General features: G+C 31.9%; 1 protein-coding gene across 3 annotated transcripts in view; it reads left to right on the top strand.

Moving 5' to 3' along the window:
* The window catches only part of si:cabz01090165.1, a 326,808-nt gene that overhangs the window by 99,148 nt on the left and 203,621 nt on the right, over positions 1 to 24,039 (top strand). For 2 of the 3 annotated variants that reach the window (XM_073928779.1, XM_073928778.1), the window contains exon 2: positions 3,823 to 3,883. The gene's annotated coding sequence lies outside the window, so the exon portion shown is untranslated. Of the gene's footprint in view, positions 1 to 3,230; positions 3,292 to 3,822; positions 3,884 to 24,039 lie in introns of all 3 variants that reach the window. The other variant, XM_073928780.1, reaches the window with a different exon arrangement.

Raw genomic sequence — 24,039 nt, 5'->3', positions numbered from 1 at the left:
ATATATTTTATTATTATTATTATTATTATTATTATTATTATTATTATTATTATTGTTGTTGTTGTCGTTGTTGTTGTTGTTGTTGTTGTTGTTGTTGTTATTATTATTATTATTATTATTATTATTATTATTATTATTATTATTATTATTATTCATTGTCCCTACTGTAAAATGTCTTATTATTTAAAAAAAAAAAAAAAAAAAAACATGAATTACGTATTTAAACCAGACTTCCTCCATCCAATGTTCAGATCTGTGTGCTGGAAATGTATGCAAATTAGTGCATATTTAAATTAATAATAGCTCATTTGCTTCCTCCAACACCAATCGACTGATCAAATATGCTCATAAGTATTAGTTAATTCTATCCTCCGCTTCACCTGCAGAGTCTGGCCTTAAATGAGCTAAAGATCTTTTTTTTTTTTGAAGTGTCATATTTAATGAAGGACTTTTATCTTCTTCATCTTCATCCGCTGCTTTTATCTGATGTGTCACATCAGTTCTTAAAATAACTCCATATCAGACGGCAGAAACTCAACGTGTGGTCGATGAAAGAGTGAACAGCAGTTAGATTTACACATGACAGCACTCAGTTTTTTTTCTAACCTTCGTGGAGGTCTAAGTGTGTTTTTCTCATACTGTAAATTAATTTTTATAGTTAATTTTATATACTGTGGGGTTGAATATAAATTGTTTTTATTTTTTTATTATTTAATTTATTTAACATTTTTTATTGAATTAAATTGTATTTTTTAATTTTATATTTAATTTAATTTAAATAGATTTAATTTAATTATATAAAATTTATTTAATTTAATTATATTTAATTTTTGTATTTAACTTTATTTTTAAATTGTATTTTATTTTATTTTTTTATAATTTTTTTACATTTTATTTTATTGTATTTTATGGATGGCATAGATTAATCACAAAATAAAAGGTTGTTTTGACAAGATATGTGTTTAAATGTATTTATGGTTTGTATCATATACAAATATTATTGTGTACTTTGTATATTTATTGTGCATATACACACACACACACACACACACACACACACAGTACACACATATATATTGTCAAAAACTTTTACTTTGAATGTAAGAAATTCCGATTAATATTTGCCCAGCACAATTAAATTAAATTAAATTAAATTAAATTTAATTTAATTTAATTTAATTTAATTTAATTTAATTTAATTTAATTTAATTTAATTTAATTTAATTTAATTTAATTTAAAAAAATAAAGCTTTTGCTTTTTTATTTTAAATAAAATAATTTAAAAGGGTCGGCTCGCACTTTTTAATGCACAAGTTATGCTTTTAACAATTAACCAAGCCCTTTAGCACAATAAGTAATGAATTCCCTATTAATAGTAGTTTATTATGCTATAATATCTAATATTAGTATTGTAACTATCAAAACCATTCCCATTGATGGTTTTGATATGTATTACTGAAGCCAACAATACAATTTAGAAATAAATTGATTAATAAAATATAGGTTTTCTGCTGAACATGAGCAGTCATAAACACAAATTAAACTACAGTAACAATAAAAAATGTAACATAAATTTAGTAATATTAACTAAATAAATTATGTTATATGGTACATCTCAAGCAGGCGATCTTAATTAATACACTTAACATTTATACTAACTACTGTGATAATGTCCATCACTAAAAATGCCATACTAACATTTGCATGAACTCTTATACTCTATACATTTGTCTCAGCACTCTATAATCTCATTCATCATTTTTAATTAAAACATCTTTTCAATAGTCATGTCATATTTGCGTAGGAGGTTTATTGATATTTTTACTGCGAGTAATTGAAACATCTTTCCAAGTCTCTTCTGCAGTGTTTCTGTACTGCCTGCAGCCATGAATTTACTGAAGTTTGGAGTCTGAGGGTGTTTTTTGAGCACTATTTGTCTGTTTTTGTGTCTCAGAAGAGGAAAAAGATTGCAGATCTGACCTGCTGTAGGTGTAGCAAACGCACACAATCTGCTGGCTCTTCTCAAATGTGTGTTTTTCTCCACTCAGATGTCCCTTTTGAAAGTGGCTTTGTTGTTTTCTTGAGTTTGTTGGCTGGCCATGAAGACCTGAGGCTGTTCTCAGATTGCTGGATAACTTTTCACCTCCGAGAATGATTCAGATCAGAGTCTGAAGACTTTGTGTTTTTGCATTGTGAGCTGCTCACAGAGCACTGGATTTATTGGAAAGCGCTTGGTTTTGTTGAGGAATCATGCTGAGAGAAGCCTTAGTTTCATTTTAAATATGTGTTTCAGATACGTTTTTGACTAGGTACGTTTTGTTGTACGTTTCAGGTGACAGATCCACTAGAGGGCGCTGACTGTTTTTGCGAATCTGAAATATGTTATTTGGGGTGCATTTTATAGTATATTTTTAGATGACAAATCCACTAGATGGTGCTGTATTTATTTTAGTGAATCTAAAAATATTACTTAAGGTACATTTTTTGTACATTTTAGTTAATAAATCCACTAGAGGGCGCTGTCTACATTTTGTCCAGTCTGAAATACGTCACTTTGGGTGTGTTTGTTGTACATTTCAGATAACTAATCCACTAGAGGGCACTGTAAACGTATTGGCTAATCTGAAATACGTTACTTCGGGTTTGTTTGTTGTACTTTTCAGATGAATAATCCACTAGAGGGCGCTGTATGCGTTTTGGCCAGTCTAAAAACACAATACTTAGGGTGTGTTTTGTTGTACATTTCAGGTGACAAATTCACTAATGGCGATGTCTAAATGTTTGTGACTCTGAAATGTTATTTAGAGTTTGTTTTGTTGTATGTTTCAGATGGAAAATCCACCAGATGGCGCTGTCTAAATGTTTGAAATACGTTATTTAGCATTTATTTTGTTGCACTATTTAGGTGATAAATCCACTGGAGGGCGCTGTCTATATTTTGCGAATCTGAAATACGTTACTTGGGGTGCATTTTGTTGTACGATTCTGATGACAAATCCACTAGGGGCCACGTTATTTGTTTTTGCACATCCGAAGTACGTTAGGGTCTGTTTTGTTGTACGTTTTAGGTGACAAATCCACCTGAGGGCGCTGTCTATTTTTGCGAATCTGAAATAGATTACTTAGGGTGTGTTTTGTTGCATGTTTCAGATGACAAATCAAGTAAAGCACGCTGTATTCATTTTTGGATCTGAAATGTTACTTAAGGTACATTTTGTTGTACAATTCAGATGAAAACTCCACTAGAGGGTGCTGTCTACATTTTTGTGAATTTGAAATATGTGATTTACAGCGGGTTTTGTAGTATGTTTCAGATGTCAAATCCACTAGAGGGCGCTGTCTATATTTTGCATATCTGAAATATGTTACTTAGGGTATGTTTTGTTGTACATTTCAGATGAAAAATGCACTAGAGGGCGCTGTCTATATTTTTGTGAATCTGGTAATGTTACTTAGGGTGTACTTTTTCTACGTTTCAGATGAAGAATCCACTAGAGTGTGCTGTATTTGTTTTTGAAAATCTGAAGTACATTACTTGGTGTGTTTTTTTTTTGTTGTTGTTGTACGTTGTGGAAGATAAATCCACTAGAGGGCGCTGTCTCTATTTTTGCTAATCTTAAATACATTACTAAGGGTGTGTTTTATTATACATTTCAGATGACAAATCCACTAGATGGCACTGTCTACATTTTTGTGAAACATTAATACATCACATAAGGTGCCTTTGTTGTACGTTTTAGATAACAAATCTACTACAGGACGCTGTCTGCATTTTTATAAATTTTATACATTCCTTAATGTACGTTTTTTTGTATGTTTCAGATGACAAATCCACTAGAGGGCGCTGTCTACACTTTTGGGAATCTGAAAAACATTACTTAAGGTACGTTTTGCTGTACGATTCAGATGTCAGATCCACTAGAGGGCGCTGTCTGCATTGAAATGCGTTACTTAGGGTGTATTTTGTTATATATATATATATATATATATATATATATATATATATATATATATATATATATATATATATATATATATATATATATATATATATTCTGTAGTGAAATATAGACTGTGCACTGTGAGATGGTCATGCAAGCACTGAACACTGCATTTACTGGACTGCACAGCTCTTGGTTTGTTTAGAAATCACACTGAGAAAAGCTCACGGTATTCATCTATCCCTCATTCAGAGTTGTTTCAGTAATGCACATCAGATGAACACGTCTGCTCTGTGATCTCTGTGAATCTGAGGTCTGTTACTCATGTTTATATCCACTAAATGATGAAAGATAAGGCAGCCGGGGATGTGATGTTGCTTGTAAAATGCAGCCGTTTTTCTATGATTACTATCAATCTATGAACTTCGCACAGGTTCATTTGAGCAACGCCTCAATCAATAAGAATTTCCCATTGATGGAGGTGGAATCGCTGATCATGATGGATTCAGTGCCGGTTTACCGCTGGTGCCCGGGGAGCCTTGTGTTATTCTGGGTTTGTGCTTCTGTTTGCATTGAGGTTGTCATTTCTTTCATTGCTCGAGATGAAAGTTCACACGCTTCATGCGGCGTTAACCAGAATGACTGCTGTGTGACCTGGGAAAATTACATTTCTGCCTATAGTTCTCCTGTACACATATTGTGTTACTGTAAAAAAAAAAAAAGTTGTGTGTCAGAAAGGGAATTTTTTTTTCAATTTGGTTTGAGGATTTACAACACGTGTGCTGTCAAACCGATGAGGATCATTTCGTAGTCTGCTGGTGGTTGTGTAATTGCGTGTGTTTTCTTTTAACTCACTGTATTTAACTCTCGTCTCACAGCCACACAAACAATACGAGTGAACATCAGTCCTTCATCTTTTTTACCTGTGCTTCATGGCTGACCTTTACAGACGCTCACCTGTGAACACTAACATTACCAACAGCAACGTGTGTTTAAAAGGCCAAGCAAACACCGGAAATCATCGACCACATCGCTGCTCCCTTACACTGAAAATAAAGGAGACGTTTCTGGGAGGAAAAGTGAGCATCGGGATCTGCTTTGCTTGAAGTTTCATTAGAAAGAAATGATTTGTTTACTGATGTTGGGTTGTTTACTGGTTAGTTGATCAATATTGTGGTCACTCGTGTTGTTTAATATTGTGGAAGAATAGAAATAATAAATAGAATTAATATTAATTATGTATATATATATATATATATATATATATATATATATATATATATATATATATATATATATATATATATGTATGTATGTATGTATGTATATATATATATATATATATATATATATATATATATATATATATATATATATATATATATATATATATATATATATATATATATATATATATATATATATATATATATATATATATATATATATATATTATTATTATTAATATTAATAATATTTTGAATAATTTGAAAGATTGGGTGACACTGTGGCTCAGTGGTTAGCTGATCCGGTAGCTGGTTAGCTCACTGTGGCTTAGTGGTGGTCGCCTCACAGCAAGAATGTCACTGGTTCGAGTCCCGGCTTGGGTCAGTTGGTGTTTCTGAGTGGGATTTGCATGTTCTCCCCATGTTTCCTCCGGGTGCTCCGGTTTCCCCCACATTCCAAACACATGCGTTATAGGGAAATTAACTAAATTGGCCGTAGTGCATGAGTGTTTTCCAGTACTGAGTTGGTACTGTAAGTGCATCCGCTGCGTAAAACCAACACAATCTCACGGCACTTCGTAACCTTTTCATTTAGTGGCTAATTCGTATGAATTTGTACGATCTAATTCGTACATTTTAGTACGATTTGCGTATCCCCCAATGACGGTTGGGTTTAGGGGTGTTGTTAGGTGCCACGCCTCCTTTTTAAAATCTTACATTTTCTTACAACTGAACTCGTATGAATTCGTACGAATTAGCCTCTAAACTGCCAAAACGTCAAATACTTACGTTTTCTCGTGAGATCAGGCTGGTAAAACATATGCTGGAAAAGTTGGCGGTTCATTCTGCTGTGACGACCCCTGAAATAAAGACTACGCTGAAGGAAAATGAATGACTTTGAAACATTAAATCTATTTTATTTTGAATGGTTTAGATAGTTTTGAGTCTGTTGCATTGGTCAGTTTATGGATATTATGGTCACTACTTCCCAAATATCAGTTCTTAGGTCATAAATAAGTATGATAAAATTGTATCTTTTGTACAGGTTTACTGTCACAACCTTTTTTTATACTATTGAAATACTTACATTTGTATTACTATTTAAATTGTTTATGTTTTAGTTTGATTAGATAGTTAATTTAAATAAGTTAGCTGTACTTAGCTACTATATAACATACACACAGACAAACATGCACAGAAAATAATATGTATATATGTATCGGATTTTTAAAGCAATACAGTTTTTAATTCAAATTAATTAAATGCTTTATATTATTTGTATGCATAGTTAAATAAATAGTTTTAAGTACATAGTGTTTACATTTAATTATGTATTTTTTTGTAATAAGCACATTTGAGATTCCGCTATATATTTAATTAATATTTATAATAAGGCATTTTTTTGTCATTTTATTTGAGTCTGTTGTTTGATTTTGTTAATGTCTTTATTTTAGCTCATTTAAAAATAGATGTAGTTATTTTAATAAATAAATACTATTGGAATTGTTTAATGTTGCACTGGAATCTATATAAACTGGGGTATATTAATAGGGTTATGCATAAATAAATACACGGTTAACTAGGTCTAACACAGACCCCCCCCCCCCCCCCCCCTCCCCCAGCCCCCCCTTCATTTGTTCATTCATTCAATCATTCATTCATTTATTTCCCTTCAGCTTAGTCCCTTTATCTATCAGGGATCACCACAGTGGAATGAACCACCAACTATTCCAGCATATGTTTTACACAGCGAATACCCTTCCATCTGCAACCCTGTACTGGGAAACACCCATATGCACTCAATCACACACACACACTCATACACTTGGACCAATTTAGTTGATCAATTCCCCTATAGCGCATGTGTTTAGACTGTGGGGGAAACCGGAGCACCCGGAGGAAACCCACACCAACACGGGGAGAACATGCAAACTCCACACAGAAACGCCAACTAATTCAGCCTGGACTCGAACCAGCGACCTTCTTGCTGTGAGATGACAGTGCTAACCACTGATTAACCATGTCGTCCCTTTCCAAATATGTTAAATGAAAACATTTATGAACATCTGGCCTGATAGACACATTATTTTTGAAGCTGTCATTGTTCACACTGAGAAAACACACACATATTAAATGAATGTGGAAATACAGCAGCATGATTCAGCACAATATGGACAAACTAGCTGTGCTGAAACTTCATGAACTGTAGCTTGTTTAATTTCAAGGCTGTCTTAAGAATCAGTGAAAGAACAAAATAATTGGGCGTAATCTTTCTGTTCGTGCCTCGCTCTTGTTACTAATCAATGCTATTACATGCTGATGTCTCACAGGCTAAAATAAGGAAATCCAAACTCTCGGTTCTCTTCCAGGAATCACTGAAGACGAAACATAATTAACCTGATAAACTGGGTGAACAATGAGCTTCTAGATGGACTTCTGCCTCTTATTCTTCCCAGAGAAAAAAGCACTCCTGTTTTATTTCTTAGCTGCATTCAGAGGAAGAAAAGCACATCAGTCTGAGCCTATAAAGACCTTTATTTATTTAATTATTTTTTTTGTGACAAGATTTATTTTTCAGCCACCTGAATTTAACAGTTTTTGATTTATTTGAACTTGAATTGATGATAAAAAATAACAAATAAATCAGTAATTAGCAAAACTATATCTGACATTTAAAAAAAAAATCAAGAATAAAAATGAAGAAAACATATAAAAATACATAAAAATAGAAATTCTAATACTAAAATGAATAAATAAATAAATAAATAAATGTAAAATAAATATTTAAACTATAGATATTTAACATAAATACATCCAAAATATGTATTAAAACCTTTTTTTAATATAAATATGTAAAAAAAAAAAAAAAATTACTATTTTAATTTTAGTTAAAAGTTAGATGTTTCCCAGTGATGGGTTGCAGGTGGAAGGCTATAAAACGTGCTGGATAGGTTGGCGGTTCATTCCGCTTTGGCGACCCTAGATTATTAAAGGGACTAAGCCAAAAATAAAAAGAATGAATGAATAAATGTTAGTTAATAGGATTTTTTTAAATATAATACATATTATAACAATAATCAAATAAATTAATTATACATATATACATATAACATTTGATGGATATAAATATAAAGAAACTTACTTTTTGTGGTAATAAAATAACAATATTTGCATTAAATAATATTTTTATTTTGAATATATCATGTAATCTTAGAGAAAAGAAAGGGATATACAAACAAAGATTATTTAAAAATTATTATTATTATTATTATTATTATTATTATTATTATTATTTATATAATTTAAGTTTATTATTTTTATTTATTTATTTATTTATTTATTTATTTATTTATTTATTTATTTATTTATTTATTTATACAGCTTTGTTCAAAATGAAAATGTTTCATTATTGTTTCAAATGTGTATCCTGCGTTGTAGAAATGCATAAAGGATACAGGAGCAGAAAGGGCAGTGTATTTAGTTTCAGAAGAGAAACTGATATTCTTGTAGGATATAATTTCACTTCTCTGCCACTGTAATGTCAATTTTCCTTCATTCTCTCTCAGTACAATGTATGAAATTGGAGAAAAGGTTGAAATCATTATTAGTTTTTTCTCATGTTGAACAAAAAAGAAGTTAGTTTGTAAAATGCTAAAAACCTGTAACCATTGACTTCCATAGATTTAGTTTTTCCTCTTATGTAAGTCAATGGTTACAGGTTTTCTGCATTCTTCAAACTATCTTCTTTATTCTTCAACAGTAGAAAAGAAACTCTGTAGCGAGTACGTTTGCACTTTTGGGTGAACTATTTAAGATCCTTACGAATAATATCAAATGTGTATCAGACATCACCTTTAAAAGAAAACCAACAGTCCAGTGCGGGCACTTTCAATGGCACATGAGCTATTGAAATCCCAAAATCTGCTCCGTGTAATGGGTCCTTTAATAAGAGCTTTTCGTTTGATCCACTGCTGGCAGTTTTTGTGTAAAATAATGATTACGAAGCCGACCCGGTGAAAGATAAAGGCCGTGCAGAAATAGATCGGCTGTTTGACAGTCTGACCGTCGGCTGACAAACGACAAACCTGCAGATCTGCCGCGGGATGCTGAAATGAGGGGAAAAAGGGGATTGTTAAAAGCAGACGAGCTCATTATTCTTTCTGGCAATCGCACGAGCATCTTCCGACCTCTGTGTTTCTGCTTTTTTTCCACTGCGTTTCTCTGGAAATGACGAATGAAGGAGAGTTGTGGAGATGCACATGGCACTGCTGTGTTTGTGGATCGACAAAGGGATTTTAAAGGAAGTTAAACGAGCTCAAACTGTCCTTGTATCTAATATCTGTGTTTATATTTAGCACTGTATATCAAGACGGCTAAATGCTGAGATTCAGAATTGTTATGTAGTAAAGCAGTATACATTTTATTACAGTTGACAGATTTTGATGCATAAAAATGTTTAATCTAATTTTAAAACTATAACTGTTTCTCACTGATATCTGATGGCAAAATAACAATTAAGCAAACAAATAAATAAAATATATATTTACATTTTTAATGAAGGATAATGTAATGTTTAAATGCGTTTATTATTATTATTATTATTATTATTATTATTATTATTATTATTATTATTATTATTATAGATATGACAATACTTTTATTTTTTGTTTTTCAGAATTTACAGCAGTACACTATGTATCAGAAAATATAAGTAATAATAAAAATGGCATTTTTTAATATATTCATATAAAATGCCATATCCATGAAGCTATAATCGACAGTAACATACTGTAAACTGCATACACAGCATGAAGTCATTGCATATACAGTAAGAATACTGTGGAAAAAGTGTATAGAAACATGCTGTAAACTGTATACGCAATATTAACATTGATTATACAACAATGATACTGTGGAAAATTTAAATCTACAGTAACATACTGTAAAGTGCATGCAAAATATAAAACAATAACTATACAGTACAAACACTGTGAGAAAAACAACGACTACAGTAACACACTGTAAACTGCATACACAGCATGAAGCATTGATTATACAGTAACAATACTGAGACAAAAATTATATATACAGTAGCATTGAGTATACAAAACATTGAGTATACAGTAAAAATACTGTGACACAAACTAAATCTACAGTTACATACTGTAAACTATATATATATATATATATATATATATATATATATATATATATATATATATATATATATATATATATATATATATATATATATGAGCAATATCACACGAGTAGCAGTGCAATATGGCTGTATATCGGCACCGGTGGGTGGCGTGTGTTGGCCCCACCAGTGCCGATATACAGCCATATCGCACTGCTACTCGTGTGATATTGCGTTTATACAACAGTTTGACGGAATAATTGTGCATATAAAAATAAAATCAAACATGGAGAGTCTCAAAAACCCTTTTGTATGAGGAACTACTTTCTTCCAGGTTTCAAATCATAAGCTGACAGTTAAACAGCTGAGTGTGCATCTTTTACACTTTATACCTGTAGTGTCTGCTTTTTGCTGGTTGTATGTGGGCGGAGTAATACACAAAGGGTAAAGAGGCTGTAGGAGTTCTGATATTGCAGAATATTGCACGGCTATCAGCCAATCAGATTCGAGAACCAGGCAGAACTGTTGTGTGTGTATATATATATATATATATATATATATACTGAGCAAAAATAATAAATATACAGTAACATACTGTAAACTTAGCCACAATATGCAGCATTTATAATACAGTTATCTGAGACAAAAAGTTAAATATACAGTAACATACTGTAAACTGCATACACTATGTCGCATTGATTATACAGTAATAAAACTGAGACAAAAACTAAACATACAGTAATATACTGTATACTGCATACACAATATGAAGCCTTGTTTATACAGTAACAAAACTGAGACAGAGTTATATATACAGTAACATACTGTAAACTGCGTACAGAATATGAAGCATCAATTATACAGTAATGAAACTGAGACAAAAACTAAATATACAGTAATATAGTATAAACTGCATACACTATGTAGCATTGATTATACAGTAATAAAACTGAGACAAAAATTTAATATATGGTAATATACTGTAAACTGTGTACACAATATGAAACATCATTTATACAGTAATAAAACCGAGACAAAAATAAATATACAGTAATGTACTGTAAACTGCATACACAATATGAAGCATTGTTAAACAGTAATAAAACTGAGACAAAAATTAAATATACGGTAATATACTGTAAACGGTGTACACAATATAAAGCATTGGGTAAACAATAATAATACTGTGGAAAAAACTAAATTCAATGTAACATACTGTAAACAACATACACATTATAAAACATTGAGAATACAGTAATAATACTGTGAAACAGAAAACAAATCTACAGTAACATGCGGTAAACTGCATGCACAATATGAAGCATTGATTATATAGTAATAATAACGTGGAAAAAACTAAATCTACAGTAACATACTGTTAACAGCATGCACAGTATGAAGCCATTGAATATACAGTAATTGTAATGTGAGAATAATCCACTAAATCTACAATTGCATGCTGTACACATATTATACAGCAATAAACACCGTTGCACAAACAACATTCCCAATGCACTGCAGTAAGTCTGTAATAGATATATTCCGCAGCTGAAGCTGAACAGGCCCAGTATCCACTAACTGTGTTTGACTGAGGAGCGCTGGAGTCTGCAGTTTCAGATGTAATAAAGCGACGTACTGACTTGTCTTATGGGAACACTGGGATTGCAAAAATGTAGACAAGCTTAGACTTGTGAGTGAAAGCGTTATCTGGATATCTGTCATAAGATTTACATATTACACTGGATTCCGAGTCTCACCTTTATCAAGATGGGCGTCCGCAGTGTGAGCTTTAGATTGGCTTTGGTGAGGCGTAAATCGATTTTCATGTCAATATCAAACATGGTGTTTCTGCAGGGGAAGTGTGTGACGGTGCACATCATTTCTCAGTCAGGAGGTTTGACATTGTAAGTGTGTTTTCGGTGCTCATTCCTAATGTTGTTTTGGGGTCTCCTGCAAAAAAGGTCCATCCAAGGTCAAACGAATACAAAGAGTGCACACCCTCTGCAGCATCAGCACTTCCTCTCTGTCTTTAAAACACAGTTCAAGTATCCAGACTGTCTGAAACCAACCTTTGAGAGTGCCTATTTACTTGTATAGGTCAAATGGCTCGGTCTACTCTTATTGGTCAAAAGTTTCAGCCTGCTCTGATTGGTCAGATCAAATGGCCCTGCTTTTCCTGATGGCCCTGATGATTGGTCAGAGGAAAGTGTGTTGTGATTGATCAGATCACGCTGCTTTGCTCTGATTAGTTAGGTAGTTGTGTCTGCTCTGATTGGTCAAAACGTTTCAGTGTGCTCTGAATGGACGAAGAGTTTAATCTTCTCTGATTGGTCAGATGTTTAAGTATGCTCTGATTATTCAGATGGGTCTGCTTTGCTCTGATTGGTCAGAAGACTTAGTCTGTTTTGATTTCTCAAATGGCCACGCTCTTCTCTCATTGGTCAGAGCGCTGATCCATCAGATTGTGCAGTGTGCTCTGATTGGTCAGATTGATGAATCTGTTGTGAATAATCAGATGGACCTGCTTTGCTCTGATTGGTCAGGTGACTACTTTACTGTGATTGGTCAGATGGCTCAGTTGGTTATGATTGGTCAGACACTCCTGCTTTGCTCTGATTGGTCAGGTGACTACTTTGCTCTGATTGGTCAGATGGCTCAGTCGATTATGATTGGTCAGACACCCCTGCTTCGCTCTGAGTGGTTAGGTGACTACTTTACTGTGTTTGGTCAGATGGCTCAGTCAGTTATGGTTGTTCAGGTGACTCTACTTTACTGTGATTGGTCAGATGGCTCAGTCAGTTATGGTTTGTTAGACACCCTTGCTTTGCTCTGATTGATTAGATGATTCTTCTCCAATTGATAAAATTGCTCTGTCTTTTCTGATTGGTCAATTGGCTCGGCTTCCGCTAAATTGGTCAAATAACCCAGTCTTGTATGATTGGTCAGAAGGAAGTTTGTTGTGATTGATCAAATGGCCCTTCTTTGCTCTGATTGGTCAGATGTGTCAGTCTGTTTTGATTTCTTATATGGCCACATTTTGATCTTATTGGTCAGAGTTTTGATTGGTCAGAATTGCTTAGTTTGCTCTGATTGGTCAGATAGCTTTGTCTGCTCTTATTGGTCAGTAGGCGCTGTCCATTTTGATTAAACAGATGGCCCTATTTGCTCTGATTGGTCAGTTGGCTCTACTGTTATTGGTCAGATGGCTCAGTCTGCTGCGATTAGTCAGACTTTCCTCTTTTGTTCTGATTGGTCAGAAGGGCCATTCTGCTGTGAATGGTCAGATGACCCTACTTTGCTCTGATTGAATGGTTCAATCAAAATAATGGATGCCATCAGTATTACTATATCATCTCGAGCATGTGAAATCCTCATGTAAAGTAGATTAACTTTGGCAGCAGAAAACCAAACTCTTCTAGTCTCAGCTACAACCGGAGCTGAAAGCAGACGTTGTTCATGAGCAGTCAATGAAGACCATTGATTGAGATTTCTTTCGGTAAACAAAAACTCCATTTATCCTAGCTTCGCAGACCTTTTACATGCACAGACAGCTAGATTACGCACAAAATGTAGTATCCCAAAAAGCAAAACAAAGGCATTTCATAACTACAGCTGAAGTCAAAATGATTCGCCCTCCTGTGAATTAAATTTTTTTTTTTTCAAATATTTCCCAAATGATGTTGAACAGATTCAGGAAATGTTCACAGTATTTCCTATAATATTTCATATTCTGGAGAAAGCCTTATTTGTTTTATTTAAAAAAATTTAAAATCCTTTTAAAGGTCAATATTATTAGCCCCTTTAAACAATATTTGTTTTGGGATTGTCTCCAGAACAAACCACTGACTTGCCTAATTACACCAACTTTACCCTAATTAACCTTGTTAACCTCTCAAACTTCGCAATGACGTCATCGACTTTCGCTTTCAGATTTAAAGGGCTAGCGTTGCACCAGACCCCCGTAAGTGGTGTCGTTTGAAAGTGTAGAATCTATATTTTATGCACATGTGAATCACTTTGGTTTTTATTCTACTGTACAGAAGTTATTTACACTTAAATACACAGTATTTTGGAGACCCGAGCTAAGTATTGAGCATTGGTTCATTTTCATATGGTTCATATAAGACACATGTAGAAGTTATAGCTCAAATGAAAGCTCTTGCCGGTGCTCATGTGGTTCCTGCATCCTTTTTACTGAATTATATTCACATATCAAACTGTTGTATCGCCGTGTTTTCATGGCGCAGAAGTGAAAACAATACATTTATGATCAATAAGCAGCCCCAGATAGCACAGACAGCTGTCATCTCTCACCTTATGCTGTGCTCTTCAGGGCCATTCTCCTCTGTTTTTGAGCTGATGTGCATAAGTAATCCTTTTATATGTCTGATGTGCTCCAAACAGTGAATTATGTTTGATCAAACAAAAGAATAGTGAAATATGAAAATGATCGCTCCCTGTGGCTTGTACAGCACCTCTCATCAGTTGGAATACAGTAACTTCTGCATAGATTATGGTGGAGACATTTTCTTTTTTCCTATGATTACAGACATGTGCAGGAACCACCAACATTAATTACAGCACGCTAGAGCACACACAACCTGAAAGGTACACTTTCAAAAATGAGTTTATATAAAAAAACACAAAAAGCGTCTCTTTCTTTAGGTGTTTATTATAACACAGACAACATATTCAGATATTTTAAACACTTTCAATAGTGTTTTAGGAAAATTCAAAGGGTTTTCTTTAAAATGATACCACATTTTTGCATTTACACCTCTGCATGTGGATTTGGGAAGCTTTTAAATATGGGTAGGCAAAATCCAGGTGGAAATCCCAAAATAGCACTGGGGTTTAAGAGGTTAAGCCTTTAAATGTCTCTTTAAGTTGAATACTAGTGTATTGAAGAGTATTTAATCAAAATTATTTGCTGCTATCATGACAAAGAGAGAATAAATCAGTTATTAGAAATGAGTCATTATTATTCTGATTAGAAATGTGCTGACTCAGTGCAATTCATTGCGTTTGGATGTGATGTTGTTTTGTATGTGAGAGTAAGTATATGACAGATGCACTTTTCACCCCGCTGACAGATACAGACTGAGTTATCATCCGTCAGATACACACGTCTGCTTAAACCCAGACACACTGCAGTTCTCCAGGTCATGGAAACATGAATATGGTTAAACTGAAGGTCCACGGTCACGTCACACACAATATTTCAGTGTTTCAATACAGTATATAGGGCCGCACGGAATCTGCGAGTGCAGACTTTTACAGTTTTTAAGTCTGTTTATTTACATTTGTAAATGTGTGTGAATTTATATTTAATTCATTTTTAAAATAAATTTCAGTGATGTTACTGACGAATATGAAAATGTTGATATGATTTATTTACAATACAGTTTGTAAAGTCCTATCTTCTGTTTTTTAGAAGATAAATCATACGAGAGACTTGCTTTGTTTACCAAATAAGTGGATCTAATTAGATTTGCATTGTAAAAGTTAGATAAAAAGTTAAAAAGGTGTTGTTTTTATTTCATATATTAAGTCTGTAATGTACAATACTCATATTAAATTCATTCCATAGAAATTTGCAGATTTTCTGGCCAGAAATAGCAAATCATGTCCGCAGATTCTGTCTGGCCCTTAGTATAGGGCTATTTTGTCAGTAAAGCTACTTCTGGTAAACGTTCAGCACATGAGTTTAGATGGAACAGAGTTTTCTTCTCTGTATACTGTAATAAAATACTGTAAAATTTACAGTATCACTGGCCATTTTCGATTTGGTTTGGTTTTTAAGTCACATCACAGTTTTCGCGCTTGTAAATTTTGATACTAATTCTATAAAAGTTGCCTGTAATACTGTACATTAATGATATCAACTGTGCTGTAAAATTACAACACAATTGTTATTGTTAATTCACAGTGCACTTGTACATTTTACAGTATTACTGGAAACCAAAATTGGCAGTAAACAAAATTGTGTTTGTGATAACATTTTGATTAATCGTATCTCATTTAGAATAATAATGCTGTAAAATTTACAAAATAACTGGCAATTTTGTTTACAGCAATAATGTAAAATTTACAAGTGCACTGTACATTAACAATTACAGTTGTGCTGTAAAACTACAGAACAGTTATAATGGTTAATTTACAGTGCACTTGTAAATTATGTCAGGCGTAAAAATTGCCATATTACTGTAAACATTTTAAGTACTCCTGTAAAATTTACGAACGCACTGTAAATTAACCATTAAACTGTGCTGTGCTTAAAGTACACCATTGTAATCATTAATTTACAGTTAATTTACAGTGCACTTGTAAATTTCACACATTGTAAAAATAAATCCTTTAAATTTACAGTTTATTTCCGGCAGCTGGGGTGCTGGAAAAAGTCAAATAACGACTGCTAAATTACGAAAATTTACCGTAAAATAACAGATTTTATATTACAGAAATTTTAAATTTCTGTACTGTAAATATCGTTATTTTACAGTAAATTTCTGTAATTTAATATTCATTATTTTATGGTAAATTTCTTTAATTTACTATCCAATTTTAAGAGTAAATTTCTGTAATTCAATATCTGTTATTTTACAGTAAATTTCTATAATTTAATATCCATTATTTTACTGTAAATTTCCGTAATTTAATATCCGTTATTTCACAGTAAATTTCTGTAATTTAATATCCGTTATTTTACAGTAAATTTATGTAATTCAATATCCGTTACTTTACAGTAAATTTCTCTAATTCAATTTCTGTTATTTTACAGTAAATTTCCGTAATTTAATATCATTTTTTACAGTAATTTTCCGTAATTTACTATCCGTTATTTCACAGTAAATTTCTGTAATTTAATATCCGTTATTTTACGGTAAATTTATGTAATTCAATATCCGTTACTTTACAGTAAATTTCTGTAATTCAATTTCTGTTATTTTACAGTAAATTTCTGTAATTTAATATAATTTTTACAGTAAATTTCCGTAATTTAATATCTGTTATTTTACAGTAGATTTCTGTAATTTAACATCCGTTATTTTACAGTAAATTTCTGTAATTTAATATCCGTTATTTTACAGTAATTTTCTGTAATTTAATATCCGTTATTTTACAGTAAATTTCTGTAATTTAATAACTTTTATTTTACAGTAAATTTCTGTAATTTAACATCCGTTATTTTACAGTAAATTTCTGTAATTTAATATCCGTTATTTTACAGTAAATTTCTGTAATTTAATATCCGTTATTTTACAGTAAATTTCTGTAATTTAATATCCGTTATTTTACCCCAGCTGCCGGAAAGAAAACATAAAATTATGGATTTATTTTACAGTTTAGTATTACTGGCAACCAAAATTACCAGTAATGCTGTAAAGTTTACAGCAATTCTTTACAGTGTAGAGATAAACGATAAATTGCATGTGACAATGCAAAATATTATCATGCGTTATCATCTTATTATCATGCGATAGTCAAATCGCAATATAATGATTCTCCAATTGTCAATGCTTCTCCATGAACTGCTAAAATTGCTGTAGTAAAAGCTGTATGTAAAATTACAACACATAATAACATGTTTTGACTCTAAACTTACCTCAAATCTGCAGCCGAGTGTTTAAAAATAAATCCTGCCGTGAGACGATTCCATAGTCGCGTGTTTTTTAGTCACACTGCATCAGTAAAAGCAGATACGTCTTCTGTTTATTCAGCAAACACTATTTTTAATCATTCATTTAATCATTCTTTCATTTTCCTTCAGCTTAGTCTCTTATTTGTCAGAGGTCGCCACAGTGGAATGAACCGCTTATGTTTCAAGCAGTGGATGCCCTTCCAGCTGCAACGCAGTACTGGGAAACACCCATACACACTGATACACACACACACACACTGAAATACGGCTAATTTAGTTCGTTCAATTAACCATGTATTTGGACAGTGGGGGAAACCGGAGAAACGCAGGAACCAGTGACCTTCTTGCTTTGAGGCGACAGTGCTAACCACTGAGGCTCACCCATTTTCAGTTCTTTTCTTTTATTATCGGAGTTTCCTTGTGTGTGTTTGGACAGGTTTGTGGGTTTCCTTGAGAGCTACCTTTTGCTTTCAGGAGAAGATTTACTACAAATTGGCACAGCTTTGCTCAATTGCGTTTGCGATTTGATTACTCGTGTCTTATTTAGCTGTAGATCTGCATGCATATACAGCACAATAAAAGCATAAAGCAGGATCATATGATGAGAGTAAATAATTAGTCTTTTTGTTTTTGGGGGATAGTGTGGGGGGTGACATGAAGTTTTAAACAAATGTGTTTCATAAACTAAAGGCCTTGGGTTTGGGTAAGATGTCTCCTAAGTGAGACACATTTGTCTCAAGTGGGTTTCCGTACAATAATGCAACACTGTATTTCTGTATGCTGACAGGAAGATGGATGGGATACAGCTCTCAGCGCAGTGTTTCAGCCATTATGAAAGCGCAACAAAAAATTGGACTACAAAAGTGATTTTTCATTTATTGGATTTAGAAGTGTCACCACTGACATTTCAGCTGGTAGTGGTGTGTCGTAAGAAATAACTGAGATTAGCTCTGTTTTTTAAATATATTTTTATACATACTACACCAAAAAAACAAACAAACAAACAAACACATATTTAAATTAATTAATTATTAAAATCATTTATGAAATTTATTAATTAACATATAAACCTTTATGGATAATTTAAAAAAATAAATAAATAAAATTAGAATATTATTATATTTAAAGACACACCTTTTGGTCAAGCTTGTATTAACAGTAATAGTGTTTCTGTTTTTGGATTTTTAATTAGTTTTAATGTTTTAACATGTTTTCTTTTATTGTCATGTGTTCTTTTACTTGTTTTCTCTAATTGTAATGCACTTTGTGGCTATGTCTGAGAAAGGTTCTATATAAATAAACCTTTACTTTATTATATTATATTATATTATATTATATTATATTATATTATATTATATTATATTATATTATATTATATTATATTATATTATATTATATTATAAATTAAATTAAATTAAATTAAATTACATTAATCAATAAATTCATTTAATTTAACTAAATTAAATTTAAGCTAAATAAAATAAAATATTATTAATTATCATTTGGATTAGCTATTAATTTTTTATATATTTGTATACATACTACATCAAAATCAAACAATCAAAACAAAAATTAATATTCATGCTCAAAGCATAAATTAATGTTTTTTTTTTTAAATTATCTAGTTGCTTAAATTATTTAATGTATAAAGCTATTAATGGATTAATGGATAAGATATTATTAAAATAATAATCAATTAAATTAAATTAAATTAAATTAATTAAAAAAAAAAATTGGTATGAGCACAGTTTTTTTATTATATGTATATGTATACTACACTAAAAACAAACAAACAAAAAATACATATTTTAAATAATTAGTTTTATAAATTATGAAAATAAAATAGATTAAATTAAAATTAAATTTAAATGTTAAAATAATAATAAATGGGATTACCACAGATTTTTATATGTATTTATTTGATTTAGTTTATATTCAAACTACACCAAAAAGAAACAAACAAACTTTTTTCGGATAAAAACAGGCATATTAATTAAATTAAATTAAATTAAATTAAATTAAATTAAATTAAATTAAATTAAATTAAATTAAATTAAATTAAATTAAATTAAATTATCACACTTTTTGCTAGAACATAACCATCTGAATCCATCTGAATTATTATATAATAGTAATTTATTTCAGTTCAAATTCCTTCACTTTCAAGTGGCATCTTGAGATGGTCCAGTTAAACCCGCGAGTCCTCGCTTAGCATAATAAAAGACCTTTTACATTTCAGTGTCATTGACAGTTTTCTTTAATGCACTCCTCTTTCCAAACCCTGCTCTGTGTGTCTTCATTTTAATTAGAATTTTATGCCAACTTTTAGCGTCCAAAAATAAGTATAATTATGCAAATGTGAATCTCCACCTTATAAGCGAGATTTCAATGCGAAGTTCATTTGGATCTCCTCCTGAGATCGCCTTGAGCACTCGACTAACTCCTACAAAGAGGCAAGTAGACTTTAAATTCTGTACATTTTGGATGGAGGGACGTGATTGGGAATTGAAAGCACAGAGATCATGGATATTTTAAACATGCAAGCTTAAATCTAATATACTAGACATTCTGCCATAAAGAGTCAAGCAGCACAGCTCTGTTCAAAGTGTTTGCTTAGTATTAATGTGATACTGGGAAAATATGTGATATTATTATTAAGTATTTTATAATGATGTTTTTTTATGCTATAACATACACTGTATTAAATTTAATGACAAAAAGTCAAGACAGCAAGTATTTTATGTTGATTTTTATGTTGCTTTAACATGAGTTAATCGGCTCTCAATTCAAGTTGTTAAAATATATAATATATATTTTATTATATTTTCATACATACTACACCAAAAGCAAACAAACAAGCAAAAACAACATTATTAATTTGTAAAGATTATTTAACTAAATAATAACGATCAACATATGGACATTTATGGAAAAAAAGCAAATAATTAAATTAAATTAAATTAAATTAAATTAAATTAAATTAAATTAAATTAAATTAAATTAAATTAAATTAAATTAAATTAAATTAAAGTTATATTATTTTATGTTATTAAAATAACAAAATAATAATAAAATAAATAAATTAAAATAAATGTAATTTAATTATAAAAAAATAATAATTATGAATAGTATAGTTTTTTATATTTATATACATACTACACAAAAAGCAAAAAAAAAAAAAAACTTTTTAAAATTAATTAGTTGTTTAAATAATTCAATAAATAATATTGATTAACATTTGGACATTTATGGATAAAACCAGGCATTCATTCATTCATTTTTCTTGTCGGCTTAGTCCCTTTATTAATCCGGGGTCACCACAGCGGAATGAACCGCCAACTTATCCAGCATATATTTTATGCAGCGGATGCCCTTCCAGCTGCAACCCATCTCTAGGAAACACTCCTAGAGAAAATTTAATTTAATTTAATTTAATTTAATTTAATTTAATTTAATTTAATTTAATTTAATTTAATTTAATTTAATTTAATTTAATTTAATTTAAAAACAATAATTAGGATCAGCAGTTTTTTATTATTATATTTTTATACTTACTACACCAAACAAGCAAACAAACTAAAACACGTTTAAATTCAAATGATCAATTGTTTAAAATTAAGTTAATCAGGTCTCAACTAAAGTTTTTAAGTTATATAAAGTTTAGCCTAATATTTTGAGTCAGTTTGATTGATGTTGGTTGGGATGACGTGAAAAGTTAATTTGACTCAAGTCAGCAATAATTTATTTTACAGTGTAGAAAATGTGTATTTTTAAATCATTTATTTATGTACTAATATTAAAATAAACAGATAAACTGCAAACATTTAGTCTTTAAAACACTATGTTGTGTTTTGTGGCAATCATGACATGACATTTATTTTCAGTGATTTCAGATGCTGTACAGATTCTATTAGTTATCAACATGCACAAGATGTGTCTCTCGTCAGCACTTGCAGATTTCTTGGAGACTCTTCTGTCTTATTTCATCACACTCAGCATCACTTTCAGTGGAGCACGAGTGCTGTTGAGTCACTGTTATGCGGATGCATGTTGAGTGACAGCAAAGCAATGAAATAAAAAGCAGATGCAATACATGGTGGATACAGTTTTGTCCATTTTTTTTTTGGTGCTATTGAAGGACGAACACTTTTGTTTTGTTAGAGAACAGCAGCTGGTTGCTTGAATTGTTTGTACTTCCAATAAATAAATTCAACAGATCTGTATAATATTTTTTTGTTAAGCAAATATATATATATAAAAAATATGAGAACTATTTAATAAAATAAAAATCTTTATTTTATTTTTTTTAGATTGTTTAACAAGATTGTTTTAGCTGGGATCAACTGAATTGGAAGAGCCAGAAGAGCCAAATTGGCTTCATCAAAACACTTGCTGTAAATCACCATAATAGATCATTTAAATCTGTGAATTATTTACCGATGACTCACTGTGAACAGATCATTTGAACCAGTGAATAATTAACTGGATACTCACTCTGAACAGATCATTTGAATCAGTGAATCATGTACCAGAGATTCACTCTGAACAGATCCTTTAAATCAGTGAATCATGTACTGGAGATTCACTCTAAACAGATCCTTTAAATCAGTGTATTGTTTACCGGAGACTCACTCTGAACAAGTCATTTGAATCAGTGAATAATCAACTGGAGATTCACTCTGAACAGATCATTTAAATCTGTAAATCATGTACTGGAGATTCCCTCTGAACAGATCATTTAAATCAGTGAATCATGTACTGGAGATTCACTCTGAACAGACCATTTTTAACCAGTGAATCATGTATTGTAGATTCACTCTAACCAGATCGTTTATATCAGTGAATCATTTGCCGGAGACTCACTCCGAACAGTTAATTTGAATCAGTGGATCATGTACTGGAGATTCACTCTGAAGTGACTACTGCAGACTCAGTTTGAACAGATTGTTTGAATCAGTCAACCATTTACTGCAGTCTCGGTTTGAACAGATCATTTGAATCAGTGAGTCATTTACCAGACACTCGCTCTGAAAAGATCCTTTGAATCAGTGAGTTGTTCACTCATAAAAAATGTGTACCAAGTTTCCAATATTCTTCAAGGTATCTCAATCTAAGATCATCAACAAAATAAAAACAACTCATCAAGCGTTATAACTACTTCAGTGTCCATAAATAGTGACTAAAAGTTCGGGGTGAACTGCCCCTTTAATTCCAGACGTAAGCAGAGACCAGACCAGAGACAAGTGTCAAACCAGAACTCCTACTTCAAATCCTCAGTCAGCTTCCAGACAAAAAAAGGACACACACACACACACACACACAAATGACTTCTGTATTTCACCGCGGGAGATGAACGTCTTCAAAGAGTGAATGAGTGTTGGTTTGGAGCGATCTCAGGAGACTCTAACAGGATTAAACCAGAGGAGCTTTTCTGCTGTGAGGTCCTGATTCAGCTTTACCTTCACAATCACCAGCAGGAGTTTTTACAGCTCATCCGAAAGGGGATAAAACAACTTTAAACCTCAAAATCAGCAGTTTGTGGAGTAATTCCACCAAAAACCCAAACCCTCTCATCATCACGCCTCAAATTTGATGTTGTCGTACAAAACGTTGTGAACTAAATTGCTGTCATACTGTGATTATGTTACCGCATCAAACAAACCTTCGGGCAGAATTTCTCCCCATGCCATGGACAAAGAGCAAGAATCACTGCACTTCTCTTGGTTCTGGCCCAAAGGCTTGGTGTTTGTAGAGGTAAAGTGATGAGGAGGAGAGCTCAGCACTGAAAACAAAAGCCAAACATTGGATTTACTGAGTCTTTTTTTAAGGTAAGCTGTTGTAAACAATTGATATGCGCTGAATTAAATTTAGTAAAGTTCAACCAAATTTAGCTAATACATAGTTGAAGTGGCGAAGCAGTGGCGCAGTAGGTAGTGCTGTCGCTTCACAGTAAGAAGGTCACTGGGTCGCTGGTTCAAACCTCGGCTCAGTTGGCGTTTCTGTGTGGAGTTTGCATGTTCTCCCTGCTTTCACGTGGGTTTCCTCCGGGTGCTCTGGTTTCCCCCACAGTCCAAAGACATGCGGTACAGG

Source organism: Danio rerio, chromosome 18 (genome assembly GCF_049306965.1).
Source record: "Danio rerio strain Tuebingen ecotype United States chromosome 18, GRCz12tu, whole genome shotgun sequence".
Lineage (NCBI taxonomy): Eukaryota > Metazoa > Chordata > Actinopteri > Cypriniformes > Danionidae > Danio > Danio rerio.
Note: the sequence above shows the minus strand (reverse complement) of the source record. Positions and strands in the feature narration are given on the sequence as shown.